The sequence below is a fragment of the Plecotus auritus genome (assembly GCF_963455305.1).
Source record: "Plecotus auritus genome assembly, chromosome: 10".
In the NCBI taxonomy this organism is placed as follows: Eukaryota; Metazoa; Chordata; class Mammalia; order Chiroptera; family Vespertilionidae; genus Plecotus; species Plecotus auritus.
The window spans coordinates 12,478,350-12,496,332 of record NC_137785.1 but is presented as its reverse complement, the minus strand read 5'-3'; positions in this window follow the sequence as shown (position 1 = coordinate 12,496,332).

The window sequence follows — 17,983 nt, the reverse complement described above, 5'->3', positions numbered from 1 at the left end:
TCAGACAGCAACGTTCGCCTTTTGTTAGAACTTCCACGAGCCTGGCAGCAGCCCGGTGACCAGCCTGCCGGGTGAACTTCAAGGCCATGATGTTTCAGGATCCCAAAGAGTAGGGAGAGAGAGACCGTTGTCCCTGCCCTGGGGACCCCCCTGTGGGTGCTCGGGGCTCCTGGGGTTCAGCAGCCACTGGGTCCAGGCTCCTAGCTGGAGGCTCGTGCCCATCTTGTGGGGACTCACGGAGATCATCCTATTCTACAGGCGGGGAAACTGAGCCTGAGGATGGGGAGGAAGGGCCCCCCAGGTCAGGCAGCCACAACCAGGCGACCTCCAGTTGGGGTGCCCAACTGCTCGGACACTGCAGCCAGGGCCTCGGAACAAGGTCTTGGGAACAATAATCCAATGAAAACTGCGTTATCATCCCACTTCGCAGAGGGAGAAACCGAGGCTCAGAGGAGAGCCCAGTCCCGTCTCACACGTCAGTGGCAGAGCCAGAGCTGAGCCAGCGCCTGTCCCCTGAGCCTGTGCCCACCCGATCGCCAAGCTACGCGGCCTCTTAGGACACTCACCACCACCCCAGGAGCTCGGATGTCCAATTCTCAAATGAGAGAACTGAGGCTGAGGTGGTTCTGCCCATTCTCAAGGTCACACATGGTGTGTATGGCACAGCCAGGAACAGAAAGGCGCCAGAGCCCTGCCCTTGACCCTCAAATCTACCCGGGATTCCCCAAAAGCAGGATGAGGCCAGTGACACGGGCTTGCCGTGGCTCATCTGACTGAGGCCCGATGTCTGCACAGCGAGAAAGGGCAGGCTTTCCATCCAGACTCAATAGCTCCACGTCAGCCTTGGCAGGACTCGCCCAGCTCAGCCTCATTCAAGGTCCTCCTTCATCAGATCTCCGTGGCCCGTGAGCTCCTCCATCCGTGGGACCAGGAGCTGAGGTGCATGTGCCACTACCCAAGACAGGACCTGGGGAAGCCAGAGCCTCTGGGCTCAGAGAGGTCCCCACATAATCAGTTCACCAGCACTGGGACCCCCAAATCGTCCCCTTGGGCATTCTCTCAGTCTCCTCTCCCTCCTTCCTGTAGCCCGGAAACCTTGGCCCTCTGTGTGTGGCCTCAATTCTACTTGTCATTCATCCGTCTACTCAACAAATATTTAGGCATCCCCAGCACATGCCAGGCATGGGAGGGAATCCAGGTTCCGCGGGGAGACAGGCGGTCAGGGACAAACGCACAAATGATGAGAAAGTTTCAGGCGGTGATGAGTTTTAAAGAAACTGCCATAGGGAGGTGCGCTAGGTGCCGTCAAGCGGGTGAAAGGCCCCAGCCCTGGAAACCGAGAGCGCTCAGTGGTGTCATTGCCCCTGACTCCTCCAGTGTCCCCAAGCCATGGCCCCCGTCCACCCTCATGCTCTCCTGCTGCGGTCACAACCCAGCGGGGTCCCCGACCGTCAGGATGGAACCTCTGTTCCACGTGGATTCTGCCATCAGACGTGGAAACAGTCTGGAATACAATGAGCCCAACTTCTGCCCGTTCCTGTCCCCTCTCTCACACCCATCCCCGTCCCCTCGGGTGCTCCCGCAGACACTCACCTTCAGGAAGGAGGGACAGGGCCCACGTCCGGGACAGTTGTCAGATGGCAGAGGCTGAAGGAAATGGGTCCCCTCACATGGGGAGATTTTAAGCCCCGACTGGGAGTGATGTCATTTGCCATGTGGCCTGGATCTTGGAGGGTAATCCTGGCCCGGGTGGGGGACTGGGCGCCGGGAGGTGACATTGGCTGGAAGGGGGAGGGGCACCCATCTGCCTAATCCCCTCCTCTCCCCCACCATGACATCTTGGCAATTAGGGCTGAAGGGAAAGGGAAACCCCAGCTCCTGCCTGTGACCGGGAGCCCCCACTCCTCGGGGAAGTTCTTCCTTAGGCCTCACTGGTGAAAGAGGAAGGAGAAAAATGCTGGGATTCCTGAGAAATCGTTTGAAAAATGAGGCAGCAGGCTTTTCTGGGGCCCTCTCCTGGGTCACTCTCTCTCTCCCAACAGTCTGTCTGCCAAGGAATTCATCTCTGCTCTGCTCCACTGCTCTCTTGTTCTGCCTCTGTTTCCCCCTTTTGGCCTCAGCCGCCATCACTCTCATCTCTGACGTTCCCGTGTCTTCATCTCCAGACATCAACTTCTCACACTTGCTTGTTCTCTCCCTCCCTCCCTCCCTCCCTCCCTCCCTCCCTCCCTCCCTCCCTCCCTCCCTCCATGCCGATGGTCTTTGTTTGGGGTCTCCGTGCCTCAGTTTCTCTTTTCTTTGGGCCTCAGATTACACCTCTGCCAATTTGCCTGTGTGTCCCTCTCTCATTCTCCATTTCTGTTTCGGTCCCTATCTTTATCAGTTTACCTACATTTCTGTCTTGGTCTCTCTTAAGCTCTTTCTCTCCTTCTATTTTTCTCTCTGTGACTCCATCCGTCTGTGTTTTGGTTTTGGCATCTGTGCATCTGTCTCTCTCAGCCTCTGTGTCTCTCTATGCCTGCCTCCTTGTCTGTCCACCTCTCCCTGTAACTCCAGCCTACCCTCCGTACCTCGGTCCTTCTTTATCCGACCTCCTAAGCTCCAATCTCTCTTCCGGTTTCTTTCTCTCTTCCCTGCTTCTTCCTCTGATTCTTGTTCTCTTTCTCTAACTTTCTCTTCATTTGTTCTTATTTTTTAATTTTTATTGATTTCAGAGAGGAAGGGGGGGAGAGAGAGAGAGAGAGAGAGAGAGAGAGAGAGAGAGAGAGAGAGAGAGAGAGAGAGAAATTGAGCAGCTGCCTTCTGCATGTCCCACACTGGGGATTGAGCCCACAACCCAAGCATGTGCCGACCAGGAATCAAACCGTGACCTCCTGGTTCATAGGTCAACACTCAACCACTGAGCCATGCCGGCCAGGCTCTCTTCATTCAGTTCTCCCTATCTAGGCACCTGTCTCGTTCTCTACTCCTGATTGTCCTTGTCTCTATTGCCCTCTGTTTTCTTCTCTGTGTCCCCCTCTCTGTCTCTCTCTTTGGATATTAATATCTCCCTGAGCTCCTGGTCCCCACATGAGTCTGTTCTACTTCCCAAAACACCCAAACATGCACGTTCACACACACATGCACACCCACACATACGTGCATGAGATCATGGTAATCCTGCCTTGTGGCTGGGACCTTGTGTCTCACCATAAGGGGCCCTTTCTTTCTTGACCTCCCCCAAACCTCCTGCTAGGAGAGATTAAGGCCAGCAGCCTGGCTGGGGAATCAGGGCAGGTCTCATTAGCTTGAGGAGCCTGGGACAACAGGGAGAGAGGGAGGGGCTGCCTGACCCACAGAGGCCAGTTAGGAGACTACTTGGTGGAAGAGTCCTTCCTATAGCAGACCCATCCGGCCCACCGGAGCAGGGAAGGGCAGATGGCCATGAAGGAAGAGGGAAGAGCTAACAGGTCTTTGCAGGCTCATGGGAGAACGGGTCAGCTACTCTATATCACCTCCTCCTGGAATGTTGGCACTAATTGGCTCTCAGGCTCAGAGTCCCCCCAGGGTGGGAGGGTGTGGAGAGCTGGGTTTCAGAAGGTCTTTGCATACATGTGACCCTGAGGTCAATTACACTGAGGCCACGGTTAGCCTGGAGCAAGTTGCTTTCTTTTTCATCTAAACCCAGTGACTCAGAAGAAAATCTTAGCATTTACCTTTGCTCTCCCCACTTTTTTCTCACCTCCCACATCCAGCCCATCTATAAATCCTGTCATCTCTTCTTTCAGAGAACGGTCCTATTGAAATCTACAAAATGCAGCTGGGAGAAATTTTAAAGGACCTAAGTCAATGATGAAATATACCATGTTCGAGGATGAGAATAATTAATATTGATTGTTAAGATGTCCATCCTTCTCAAACTAATCTTTAGATTAACTGCAATCCCAATCAAAATCCCAGAAGGGTATTTTCATAGTAATTGACAAGCTGATTCAAAAGTCTATATGAAGCCCAGGCAGTGCGGTTCAGTGGTTGAGCGTCTGTCTCATATCAATGTTGTTTTCTCTCCTTCCCTCCCTCCCTGTTTCCCTCCCTGCCTCCCTCCCTCCCTCCCTCCCTCTCTCCCTCCCTCCCTTCCAGTCGCTCTAAAAGTCAATGGAAAAAATATCCTTGGGTAAGGATTAATAACAACAACAAAAAGGTACACAGTTCAATGTTTTATAGTTTATTCACAGAGTTGTGTATCTATCACCACAATCAATTTGAGAACATTTTTGTCACCACAGATAGAAGCTCCACACATACATATAACCAGTTATTCCCAATTTCCCCTAGCCCCAATTCCTGGCAACCACCAATCTACCTCTGACTCTGTGGATTTGCCTATTCTGGAGATTTCCTATAAATGGAATTCTACAATATATTACCTTTTGTGCCTGGCTTCTTTCACCTTGAGTAATATTTGAAGGTTCGCCATGCTGCAGCTGGGGTCAGTACTTAATTCCTCTTTATGGTTAAATAATATTCCATTGTATGAATATGTGATGTTTTGTTTATCCCTTCATCATTTTTTTTAAAATATATTTTATTGATATTTCACAGAGAGGAAGGGAGAGGGATAGAGAACTAGAAACATCGATGAGAGAGAGACATCGATCAGCTGCCTCCTGCACACCCCCCACTGGGGATGTGCCCGCAACCAAGGTACATGCCCTTGACCGGAATCGAACCCGGGACCCTTCAGTCCACAGGCCGACGCTCTATCCACTGAGCCAAACCGGTTTTGGCTATCCCTTCATCATTTGACAGTGGTTTTAGTTTGTGTCTGCTTTTTGGTTATTGTGAATAGTGCCGCCATGAACTTTCCTGTATTGTAATGTATCCTATATAATAAAGAGGTAATATGCAAATTGACCATCACTCCAACACACAAGATGGGCGCCCCCATGTGGTCAAAGATGGCTGCCCCCATGTGAACACAAGATGGCCGCCACAAGATGGTCGGCTCGGGAGGGCAGTTGTGGGTGATCAGGCCAGCAGGCGAGGGCAGTTAGGGGCGACCAGGCTGGCAAGGGAAGGCAGTTAGGGGTGACCGGGCTAGCAGGGGAGGGCAGTTAGGGGCAATCAGGCCGGCAGGGGAGCAGTTAGGGGTCAATCAGGCTGGCAGGGGAGTAGTTAGGGGGTGATAAGGCAAGCAGGCAGGCAAGCGGTTTGGAGCCAGCAGTCCTGGATTGTGAGAGGGATGTCCGACTGCCCCTTTAGGCCCGATTGTGGGATCGGGCCTAAACGGGCAGTCGGACATTCCTCAAGGGGACCCAGATTGGAGAGGGTGCAGGCTGGGCTGAGGGACACACATCCCCTGTGCATGAATTTCGTGCATCGGGCCTCTAGTATTCTCATAAGATAGTATCAGTGACCTTGTCCATTCATTTACACCTCTATTGACCAAATATGTTGCTACACTCCCAAATTCTTGAGGGCAGGGAACATGCCTTTCCTGGTCACCACTGCCTTCCCAGCATTTTTTTTAAAAAAGGCTAAAATTAAAACACAACAACAAATTTTATTTGAGAGAGAGAGAGACAGAGAGAGAGACACAGAGAGAGAAACATTGATTTGTTATTCCACTTATTTATGCATTCATTGATTGATTCTTTTTTTAAAATATATTTTTATTGATTTCAGAGAGGAAGGGAAAGGAAGAGATAGAAACATCAATGATGAGAGGGAATCATAGATTGCTGCCTCCTGCACGCCCCCTACTGGGGACTGAGCCCAAAACCCGGGCATGTGCCCTTGACCGGAATCCAACTTGGGACCCTTAAGTCCACAGGCCAATGCTTTATCCACTGAGCCAAACCGGCCAGGGCCATTGGTTGATTCTTGTATGCACCCTGACCAGGGCACATATTGAGTCTTCCCATCCATGAACATGATATATTTCATCATTGACTTGGGTCTTTTAAAATTTCTCCCAGCTGCATTTTGTAGATTTCAACAGGACAATTCTCTGAAAGAAGAGATGACAAGATTTATGGATGATTGGACATGGGAGGTGAGGAAAAAATGGGGAGAACAAAGCTAAATACCAAGATTTCCTTCTGAGTCACTGGGTTTAGATGAAAAAGAAAGCAACTTGCTCCAGGCTAACCATGGCCTCAGTGTAATTGACCTCAGGGCCACATGCATGCAAAGACCTTCTGAAACCCAGTTCTCCACACACTCCCACCCTGGGGGGACTCTGAGCCTGAGAGCCAATTAGTGTCAACATTCCAGGAGGAGGTGATGTAGAGTAGCTGACACCTCCCATGAGCCTGCAAAGACCTGTTTGCTCTAACCAATTGAGCCACACGGCAAGGGCCGACTTCCCAGCATTTATAAGGTATGTAAACCTGCTAGATGATAAGAGTTGATTGATTGTGGTATTTTCCACTACAGAACATTAAGTAGCAGTTCAAAATGAAGAGCTAGACATAAATAAAAATATCTATATGTTTTATTTGATTTTGACCTTTCAAGTAATTTCCAGCTTGCTGGATGGTGAACCTTCTCAGCCAGACTTACCCTGACCCCTGACCCTTGACGCCACAAGGGTCCTGGCACAAGAAGATGAGGTCACTTAGGAGTCTGGACAGAACAGATTCATCTCCAGTGTCCTCATGATGGTCTTTGGCCAAGGGACCTTGACAGATATCACCAAGTCTGTCTTAGAAACCAGCCCACACTCCAAAGCATAAAAGGCCAAGTTCTCCATCCCCTCCTCAAACCCCAGGCCTGGTCCCTCTTCTCAGTTTTGCCCATCCAATCAGCAGCATGTGACACCTACTATTTTGTTTGTTACAACATGTTTTTCTTTAGACATCATTGAAAAGGGGGCTTCTAGTCACAATTTATAAACCAAGTAATTGGTCAGATTGTCCCTTGTGAACATCAGGGCCATCAACTGTCCCAGTGACCAACGTGCTCCCAGGAAGCAGAAACAATGTCCGGTTAGGGGAGACCCCAACCTGAGACAGGAAGAGGCAGTTCAGACAGTGAGCTGAATCTAGCAACAAGATCTCATAGTTTTTTTTGTTTGTTTGTTTTTTTGTATTCGACCACCCAGGTCCTCGTCTCTCCCATGGATTCTAATAAAAGTCCCCTGGGGATAAGCATTGTCAGTTGTCCTGTCTCCTGACCCGAGTCCCCAGCAGACCCTGGACAAGCAACGAGTCCAGCCTGATGTTTAGACACGGGCCTGTGCAGCTCAGAGGGGCTGGACTGGGTGACCAGTGACACATAGACCAGACCCAGGTCATTCATTCACAAGGGAAATCGGCTAACTCTCCACCTGCACCCCCATCCCTGCTTCACCACACAGGGAAACCAGCCTGACCCCAAACCATGGTTGGGGCCAGTGTGTCTGAAGTTTCCCATCTCCAGGACCTGGGGGCAATGTGGAGAATGGACTGGAAAAGTGTGAGTGGGTGCTGGGGACCTGGGGAGAGGCAGCTGGATGGTGGGAGAGGTGGGGCTCCCAGGACCAGGAAGGGATAGGATGACCCTTGAGTACTGACTGGTCTACTGGAGGGACTGTTTCCTGCGATGGGGACCCCCCACAGACACAATGCAGCGTCCCCCTAAGTTAGAGCCCCCAGAGCTTGGACAGTCTTGCCACTGAGGTCCCCAAGACTCCAGGACAGGGATTGGATGCAGTAGCTGCTCAATCAAAGAACTAATCAATGATTGTGGCTGCCACATGGGGCGGGCAAGGAAGGGTGGATCCCAGGACCCTAGGTTGTGCCCTGTGGGCTCACCAGTAGGTGCTATTGAAGCTCCAGGCCATGTGGACAGAGTCTTATGTGCAGAGTGCCTAGCAGCATCCAGGATGCAAGAACCAGAGTCCCCCATGGGTGAGTCTGCCAACAGAAAGGGCAGCAGACAGGGCTGTGCAGGTGGGATCCTGGGGCTGGGGCTGGAGGCTCCTGGGCATTCAGACCAGGGCCAGCTTGTCTGGGAGGCTTAGTGGGTTTGGGGATGGAATGACACTGTTGGGGTGGCTTCAGTCATGGAATGGAGGAGTGGTGAGGGCCGGGGGAGGGGAAACCCACCCAGGACACCAGCCTGGGTGAGCCTGAGGCCCCCACCATGCCCATCTTCCCTGGCTGTGGGCCTCCCAATAAGAACACAGGCGCTGTTCCCAGGCCCATTCAGAGATGTGGTTGTTGAGGCCTAGAGAGGTCGGGGGCCGGTGGAGGGGCATGGCTGGTCCCGATGCCACATTCTTCCCCACTCAGGCCTGGGCCTTCACCTGCTCACAAGGGTCTGGCCTAGGCAGGGGAAAGGGTCCTGATGGGCTGGGGACTGTCTGTGGGTCCATCTTATCCTATTTTGCCTTTGGGCTAGGTTCCTCGCTATCCCCAAACTCCCCAAGGAAGACACAGTGGCAGGAGCGCATGGTATACAGCACAGACCAGCGGCAGGAGCTGGAGAAATCTTTAAGAGCAACCGTTATGCGAGCTATGAGGAACGCGAGAGCCTGACAGCCAGGCTGAACCTGCAGAAGCACCAAGTGCAGGTACAGCCACACCCCCAACCCTCACCCCAGAAATCACCCCACCAGCTGCCACTGCCTCAGCTGCCCACTGGCCACCTCCCCGTCTTCCTGTGATGCAGGTGGGGAGACCAGGCCAGAGGACCAAGTGTTGCCCTGGGTCACCCGTGTGGTCTCGGGGGTGGACACCCGAGTCCACCTCAGCCCTGTGTGGGACAAACTGGCCAACACCATGCAGCCCCTCTGTTCTCCCCAGTCATGCCCCCAGACCTGGGGGCCTCTGGGACCCTCTCACGCAGACGCCTTCCTGGCCACTGGGTGTCCAAGCCCTGCCCCTCCTGCCCTCTGCGCTGCCTCCCCCAGAGCCCAGGCCAACCCGGGGCCAAGAGTTGGGTCTGGAGGCAGAGGGAGAGGATGAGGCCCGCCCTTCTTCCCTGAGCCTCCTCACACCTGGGCGCAGGTGAGTGCGTGGAGCTTCTCCCCTCTTAAACTTGCTCCCTGTCCCCTCTCTCCCCAGGTGTGGCTCAAGAACCGCAGGGCCAAAGACGGCAGGCTGCAGAGACTGCACGGGCAGCAAGGCCCGGGAGCCCACGCTGTGCCCCAGGAACCGGGAGTCTGCACCCCTCAGCCTGCACCTGCGCCTGCGCTTGCTGGCCCTGTGTTTTCTCAGGTCCCTGTGTTCTCCCAGGGCCCCGATTTCTGCAGCCGCCCTCTGCACAGCCCCTTTGCAAGCCTTCCCAGCAGCAGATCCCAGCGCCTACAGTTACAGCCAGACCTGGTGGGACCCTGCACAGGGCGCCCAGAGCACGGTCCTGCTGCTCCTGCTCCAGCTCCAGCTCGAGCTGAGCCCTCAGTCTGGCCTCAGGGCCCTAAAGCTATTGTGACTCCTGGTTTCACAGAGCTGTGCTCACCCTAAAACCCCTTGGAGGGACCCTCCTTCTCCACCCGGGTGCAAAGGAGAGGACTTCCCAGGGGTGGGCAAACTTTTTGACTCGAGGGCCACAATGGGTTCTTAAACTGGACCGGAGGGCCGGAACAAAAGCATGGATGGAGTGTTTGTGTGAACTAATATAAATTCAAAGTAAAGGAGCGGAGGGGAGAGCAAGAGAACCGGATAGAACAGCCGGATCCGGCCCGCGGGCCGTAGTTTGCCCGCGGCTGGATTAGGAGGACTGGACGTTGTTGGCTCTATAAGGGATTGTGTCCCTGTAAAGTCCTGTAGATCCCGTGGTGCCAGAGGGGACTGGGGTGTCTGGCCAGGGTGTTGCATCCACGTGGGTGCGGGAAGCAGTGGCCACTGGTTACCCTTTTTTTAATCATTTTAAAAAATTAATCTTTATTGTTGAGATTATTACAGATGTCTCTCTTTTTTCCTCCCATAGCTCCCCTCCACCTGGTTCCCACTCCACCCCAGGCCCTCCCACACTATTGTCTGTGTCCACAGGTAGTGCATACATGCATATAAGATCTTTGTCTAATCTCTTCCCACCCCACCCCCGGCCCCCACACAATCCCTTCCCTTTGAGAATCGTCATTCTGTTCCATTTCCATGACCCTGATTCTATTCCATTCACCAGTTTATTCTGTTCATTAGATTTTTTATTCACTTGATTTTTAGATTCACTTGTTGATAGATATGTATTTGTTGTCACTTTGTTGTTCATATTTTTTATCTTTACCTTTTTCTTCTTCTTCCTCTTCTTAAAGAATACCCTTCAGCATTTCGTATAATACTGGTTTGGTGGTGATGCACTCCTTTAGCTTTTTCTTGTCTGTGAAGCTCTTTATCTGACCTTCAATTCTAAATGATAGTTTTGCTGGGTAGAGTATTCTTGGTTGTAGGTTCTTGCTATTCATCACTTTGAATATTTCTTGCTACTCCCTTCTGGCCTGCATAGTTTCTGTTGAGAAGTCAGCTGACAGTTGTGTGGGCACTCCCTTGTAGGTAACTAACTGTTTTTCTCTTGCTGCTTTTAAGATGCTCTCTTTGCCTTTGCCCTTGGCATTTTAATTATGATGTGTCTTGGTGTGGTCCTCTTTGGATTCCTCTTGTTTGGGGTTCTCTGTACTTCCTGGACTTGTAAGTCTATTTCTTTCACCAGGTAGGGGGAAGTTTTCTGTCATTATTTCTTCAAATAGGTTTTCAGTATCTTGCTCTCTCTCTTCTTCTGGCACTCACATAATTCGGATGTTGGTATACTTGAAGCTGTCCCAGAGGCTCCTTACACTATCTTCATATTTTTGTATTCTTTTGTCTTTTTGCTCTTCTGGTTGGATGTTTTTTGCTTCTTCGTATTTCAAATTATTGATTTGATTCTTGGAATCCTCTAGTCTACTGTTGAATCCCTGTATATTACTCTTATTTCAGTCAGTGTATGCTTAATTTCTGACTGGTCCTTTTCCAATTTTTTGGCATTCTCACTAAGCTCCTTGAAGGTCTCACTAAGTTCCTTGGAGGTTTCTAGAAGATTCTTGAGTAACCTTATAACCGTGGTTTTGAACTCTATATCCAGTAGTTTGCTTTCTTACATTTCTTTCATTTATGACATGTTTCTTTGTCTCCGCATTTTGGCTTCCTGTGTTTGTTTCTATGTATTGGGTAGCTGCTAAGTCTCCTTGAGTTGATAGAGTGGCCTTGTGTAGTAGGTGTCCTATAGGGCTCAGTGGCTTAGCCTCCCCAATCACCTGAGGTGGACACTCTTGGTGCACCCCTTTGTGGGCTGTGTGCACAGTTTTGTTGTAGTTGAGCTTTGATTGCTGTTGGTGTCACTGGGAGGAATTGACCTCCAGGCCAATTGGCTGTGGTGACTACAGTGGGAGAACTGCTGTGCTGGAGACACCCTTATGGAGCAGGACTTGCTTCAGTGGGGCTTTGGTGCTCACTGGGTCTGCCCCTTGAGTGTGTCACTTATGGATGTGAAGAGTTGTAATCCGGTATGGTCTGACACTGACCACTGGGTACACTGGCTCTTGGGTCTCCAGGGAGGTGCAAAGTCAGCCACTGTCTGGGGCCACCCAGCAGGAGCTACAGAGAGATCTGCAGATTCCTCCTCTTGTATTGGGTTTGAAAGTGCCCAGACGAGGCTCAGCTGTGAAGCAAGGCAGGCTAGTGCTGGTGCCAGGTCTTGGGCCTTTAATTGACAGGTTTGGGGCTCCCTGACCCAGCTGCGCTTGTTTTTAGCCTGAGAAAGGACAGACCATTCATATGCAAAAGCTGCTGCACACAGCTTGGGTGGGGTTGTAAATTGGATGAGGCGGGGTCTCAGAGAATCACCAGGGCAGAGCAAACGGAAATGGCTGCCAGTCAGCCCTGCACCAGGGAGGTCCCAGCATGGGAGCAATGACGCTGCAAGCACCTCTGTCTAGAAGAAAGCTGCCCCCGCATTCCTGCTGCGATGCCAGACAGTCCAGTTTCTCCCCGTATGTGTCTGGGTGCCCCAGAGCCTCGCCCTGGTGCTGGAGCTCAGAGGATGTGGGACTTTATAAGTCTGTGGTGCCAGCCTTTTAAGAGGAGCAGCTGGGTTTCCAACAGCCTGTGCATCACTCAGCCACAATCCGCACTGGTTTTTACAGTCCGTAGTTCTTATGGCCTATAGGGACTTCTTTCCCCAGCTCTGAGACCCTGAGCTGGGGGGCTGGTGTGGGATTGAGACTCTTTGCTCCTCCAGGCGGCCTCTGCAGAGGCAATCTCCCTCCCGATTAAAAGAGCGGCACATCAGGTGCCGGACCAGCCCATTCTGCGCCTCCATACCTCTCACCAGCCTCAGTGTGCTTTCTTCTTTACCTCTCTAGTTGTAGTACTTCCACTCAGCCAGTTTTCACGCAGTTCTGGATGATAGTTGTTCTGTATTTTATTTTATTTTATTATTATATTTTTTATTTTATTGATTTTTTACAGAGAGGAAGGGAGAGAGATAGAGAGTTAGAAACATCAATGAGAAACATTGATCAGCTGCCTCTTGCACACCCCCTACTGGGGATGTGCCCACAACCAAGGCACATGCCCTTGACCGGATTCGAACCTTGGACCCTTGAGTCTGCAGGCCGACACTCCATCCACTGAGCCAAACCAGTTAGGGATGTTGTTCTGTATTTTAGTTGTAATTTTGATGTGGTTGTGGGAGGCAGCAAGTACAGGTGTCTACCTATGCCGCCATCTTGGCTCTTCCCACCGGTTACTCTTCTGCAGTGTGAACGCACCTCCATGTATCCAACTTGGGGAGGTGGCATTGCTGTGTTCTCTGTGCGGCCACCACATCCTGCTGCTCCACTGTCCTCGCTGTGTTATTTAGGGTGCACGTGACCTTACTGCAGTGTCTCAGGGCTCGGAGCGGAATTGCTGCTCCCGGTGCATGTTCTGCTGTAGTAATGCTGTCCCTGAACTTCCCAAAGGACCCAACCCAGACTCGTAGGCCATTTAATTTGAATTGCATTAAATCCATGAACGTTTCTGGCGGTAACTGACATCTTTATACACTACCTTGAGCTTTCCAAACGAAGTGGACTATTCCTTCCTTGGGTTGTTTATGGAGTCTTCATGAAGTGCTATTTTAATCATCGAGGCCTGAGGTACATATTTTTGTAGGTTTATTTCTAGTACTTTTTTATTGCCTAACACTTGGGATGGTATTTTAAAAATATATCCTGTTTATAGGATTCGCTTGACCTATTACTTTGTTATCAGTTGATTCTAAATTTTGAGCCAAGGACCTGACTCAAATTGTTAAAACTCTGTAACTTTTCTGGATGTTGTTTGGGGCTTGATCGTTTGAAATTTAATAACGTGCATGGTTGCCTTGTTTCCTGCAGAGCCTGTGAGTGTTGCCCCCTCCTTGGATACCCCCACCCCACCCCAGTGGGGTAGGAGCCCTGCTCACCCCTTCTCCATCATTGGCTTCCTCTACCATCCTCTGGTGGCCACTCTGGCCCCTGCATCTCCCACAGCTGGTTCTCTGACCCTGTCCTGGTCCCATTTAGCAAATGCTCCAATCCTCTTAGGCCCTGCCAGCCTCCCCAGAATAGAAAGAATTAGATCCGATTTGGGGGCCTGGCGGGGGGTGCACTCATGTGAATGGCTCAAGAGGGGAGTGCTGGGGTCGGGGAGGGGAAGACAGACCGCCAGGATGTAATGAAGGCCTCTCCTGTTTATCTGAGGCTAAAACCACTGAAACCACAACTCCATTCAGACCCCCGTACCGTAGGAGGGGCAGGAAGAAATCGAAATTTCCATCTATTTCAGGAGAGGGAGCTGAGGTGGGGAAGTCTTGTGGGGGCAGGAAGCAGGAGAGGAGATTCAGGTTCACACCCTGGGCAGGGAGCAGGGAGGGTGGTGCCCCTGGGGTCCTCCAAGCATCCAAGGACCATCAGCAAATGGAAACGGAATTGATGTTTTAACGAATGGAGATAGAGTTTGGGTTAGTCCTGACTAGCTGAGTAGAAAATGGCTGGGTTAAGTGAAACTGGATCCCTCTCTTCCTCATCTTCTCAGTTCCATCTCATCTCTTCCCCAGCAGGACCAGCACCCCTTCCCAACCTCTTCCTGAATTCTCCCATCTCCTAGGAGGCTCCACCCACCTCTCCTCACAAACCCTGCTGTGCCCTGACCATCCCCCATGAAAGCATCCAGACTGCCCCCTCAGCTCAGGAAGGAGGAGGGTGGTGACTTCCTGAAGGCAGGTCCCCATATCTAGGTCCTCCAGGTTAGTGCCAGAGCAAGAATTTCCTTTTGTTTGCATACCTGTAGCAAAACTAATAATAATAAAAAATTTTTAAAAATTGTTGCACCACCAATCACATGGCTGTGGATAGCACTGTTGATCTTGTTGGGACCTCCCGTGAGCCCTACAATCCATAGTGACCCATCTTTGGTGGTTTCCATGGTGATCCTTGTAGATCTATTAGTCTCCATGACATCCATGGTAAAGATGTGAGTCTGTGTGTTTTGCTCTGGAGAAGATGGAGCTTTTAGACTCAGCCACAGCATTTGTAAGAAAAGGACTCAGGATAGATAACGAGAGTTCATTGCACCTTCAACAAATGTGTGAAGTTCAAGCTTAATTCCATTCTGGGTGCTCTGGGGTGGAGATGGCAGTGGTGCAGGTGGAAGTGTCCTGGCCTTGTGAAGATTGGAGAGAGGGGAGAAGGAAGTCTGGAGCCCAGGAATGAGTGGGCCAGAGGGACCAGAGGTCTCAGAATTCAACAGGGGTCTGAGTCACAGGAAACACCCAGGGAACAGCATGGGTAATGAGGACCCAGTGACACGGGATGTCCCACTGTCCAGGAGGAACGAGCGTGGGACAGATACTGAGAAGGCAACCACATCCAAGGGGCTGGAGGAAGAGGCAGGCAGATGATCAGCTTCTTGTTTTAGTTTCTATGGGCCTCCGTTTCTAAGACGAAAAGATGGGAATTGGAGAAAAGTGAACAGGTAAGCCATTCCCCAGCAGCAACCAATGGAGTCTGAGAGGCACAGAGGATGGAGCACTGCTTGAGTTGGACAGAATCACCACCTGCAACCCAGGGGTGCTGGCTCCTCAGCCTGGCAAGAGGGAAGGTGGGGCATGCACCTCACCTGGAGTCTGCTCACAGGAGCCCTCCCTGCACCCAGACATGTGCCCTGGCTCCCCCAGACTCCAGGTCTGCCAGGGCGGGTCAGCTCCCTACAGGGTACACACTGCAGGGGACCTCTTAGTTTAGCCACCTGCTTCATCCCAGATCCCATGGTTCTCAAACTTGGTCATCTGGAGTTTTGTTTTGTTTTTATAATATAACTAGGAGCCCAGTGCACGAATTCGTGCACCTTGGAAGGAACTGTGGGCCGCGAGGCTGCCGTGGGCACAGGGGCAGGTCTTGGCCCATCCTCCGAGCCCCCGCCTGGCCCCGGTCCCCTGTCTGCCAGCAGCCCCGCTCCCGCTGCTGCTCCCACGTGCTGATGGCACCAACCCTGCTTGCACCCGCTGATGGCATGGAGTGACTGGGACCAGCGCCAGCAGCGGTGCGAGTGGAGCTGGCACTGTCAGCGGGTGCAAGCGGCAGCTGCTGCCCCAGGAGCAGGAGGAGGTGGAGAAGCCCTCATGGGCAATCAGGGTCAGCAGCCACTGCTCACACCCGCTGATGATGCCAAGCAATGGGGACCAGCGCCGTGCACCGGCAGCGCGTGCGAGCAGCAGCTCCAGCACTGGCAGCAAATGTGAGTGGGGCCATGCCAGCAGCAGGTGCAAGAGGTGGCTGCCGGCCCCCATCTCCCCTCAAGAGCAGGGAGAGGTGGAGAAGCCCTGAGGGGTGATGGGGGCTGGCAGCCACTGGTTGCACCCGCTGATGGCACACAGCAAGTGGGGCCGGTGCCGGCAGCAGGTGCAAGTGCTGGGCAGGACTGCGGTGCACAGAAGCAAAGAATTTTCAGTAACCACCAGAGGCTCGCCCCAATGGCAGCGACCAGCACCCCGCCTTGGTCTGGTGCCCCCGCTCACCTGCTCCACCATCCCACCGTGGCTGACACCTGCCATGTTCTGCACATGTCCCCTGGTGGTCAGCGCCCATCATAGCAACCGGTTGTTCAGTTGTTCCCGTTGTTCCGCTGTTCGGTCTATTTGCATATTAGCCTTTTATTATATAGGACTTTATTGGTTTCAGAGAGGAAGGGAGAGGGAGAGAGATAGAAACATTAATGATGAGAGAGAATCATTGACCTGCTGCCCCCTGCACGCTCCCTACTGGAGATCAAGTCCACAACCTGGGCATGTGCCGTTGATCAAAATCGAACCCAGGACCCTTCCGTCCACAGGCCAGTGCTCTATCCACTGAGCCAAGCTAGGGTGATCACCTGGAGTTTTAACATGCTTATGCACCAGGCCAGGTAAGCAGTGTCTCTGGGAGTGGGAATTGGGCACCAGAGTGTTTAAAGCTCCTAAGGGACCCTGACTGGTGTGGATTAGTGGTTAGAGCATTGGCCCAAGCACTGAAGGGACGCAGGTTGGATTCCCAGTCAAGGTCATGTACCTGGGTTACAGGTTCAACCCCCTGCCCCAGTTGGGGTGGATGTGGGAGGCAACCAATCGATGTGTCCCACACACAGATGTTTCTCTCTCTTTGCCCCTCAATTCCTTACACTCTCTAAAAATCAGTGGAAAAACTGTCCTCGGGTGGTAAGTATCAACAACAAAAAGCTCCCAAGGGATTTTAAGGTGTAAATCTCAGTCAAATTTCTGCTGAGGAGTAGATGGACTCAGATAATATATTGCTGTCATTATTGAGACCAGGCATAGACTTTATTTCGTGAAAAGAAAAATCAAACTCACTGTATCTTATTCCACCTAAAAAAAATCAAGTGCTATAAAAAGAAATATTTTTAAATGGTCACCGTTGTTTTTATAGTAAATAAATACAGTATCCGCCCATAATTTTGCTTGTAAAAATTTTTTTTAAACTCTTGTTTGACTCTGTACTTGAATTCCTCTAAATAAAAGGCCTAACAGGAAATAACCTTAAACTAATGCCTTTTTGAAATTGTTGTCACAGTGAACAACTTGCAAGAGACACAGTTGGGTCAGATCAAAGATGGGGTTCATTCAGGGGCACCCATAGGACTGGGAGAGACTGGGTGTCCACATACCTGTTGTGATGTCTTCCAGCCAGCAGGGGGCACCAATACACCACTGCTCCAGAGCTGGAGACCTTGGGTGAGATGGGAGAGCTGTTCCACATTCAAGTAGGAGAAAAGCAGAGAAAAGACACGGAGGTGACATTATACTAGCATTTGTTTCCACTGGTATCATTTAAAGCTAAAAGCAAACAGCTGGGATATGCTAATTTGGCAAACATTTGGAACCATGGCACGTGGGAATTTAAATTGAAACAACCCCTTTGGAACACCGACTAAATCCTGACGCACACACGGCTTTATGAACCCGCCTGGGCGCCTACCCAACAGAAATGTTCACCAAGAGACATACAAAAAGGCACATTCAAACGCGCATTGCGGATTATCAGCCCAAACTAGAAACTTCCCAAACGCCCATAAACCATGTAATGAACCAAGTAAATTTTGGTGCAATCACCCAATAAAATACTCTATGTGAGCCCAAAACACTTAACGTGAGATCTACCATCTTAACAGATTGTAAGTGCACAACACGGTATCGTTAACTAAGGGTACAAGTGTGGGTACAATTCTACAGCGATCTCTAGAAGTTTTCATCTTGTAAAACTGGAAATTTGTACCTTTTGAACAGCAACTCCCATTATCCCTCCCCCAGCCCTTGGCAACCACCATTCTAATCTTTTTCCATGAGTTTGGCTTTTTTTTTTTTTTAATATATTTTATTGATATTTTACAGAGAGGAAGGGAGAGGGATAGAGAGCTAGAAACATCGATGAGAGAGAAACATCGATCACCTGCCTCCTGCACACCCCCCACTGGGGATATGCCTGCAACCAAGGTACATGCCCTTGACCGGAATTGAACCCGGGACC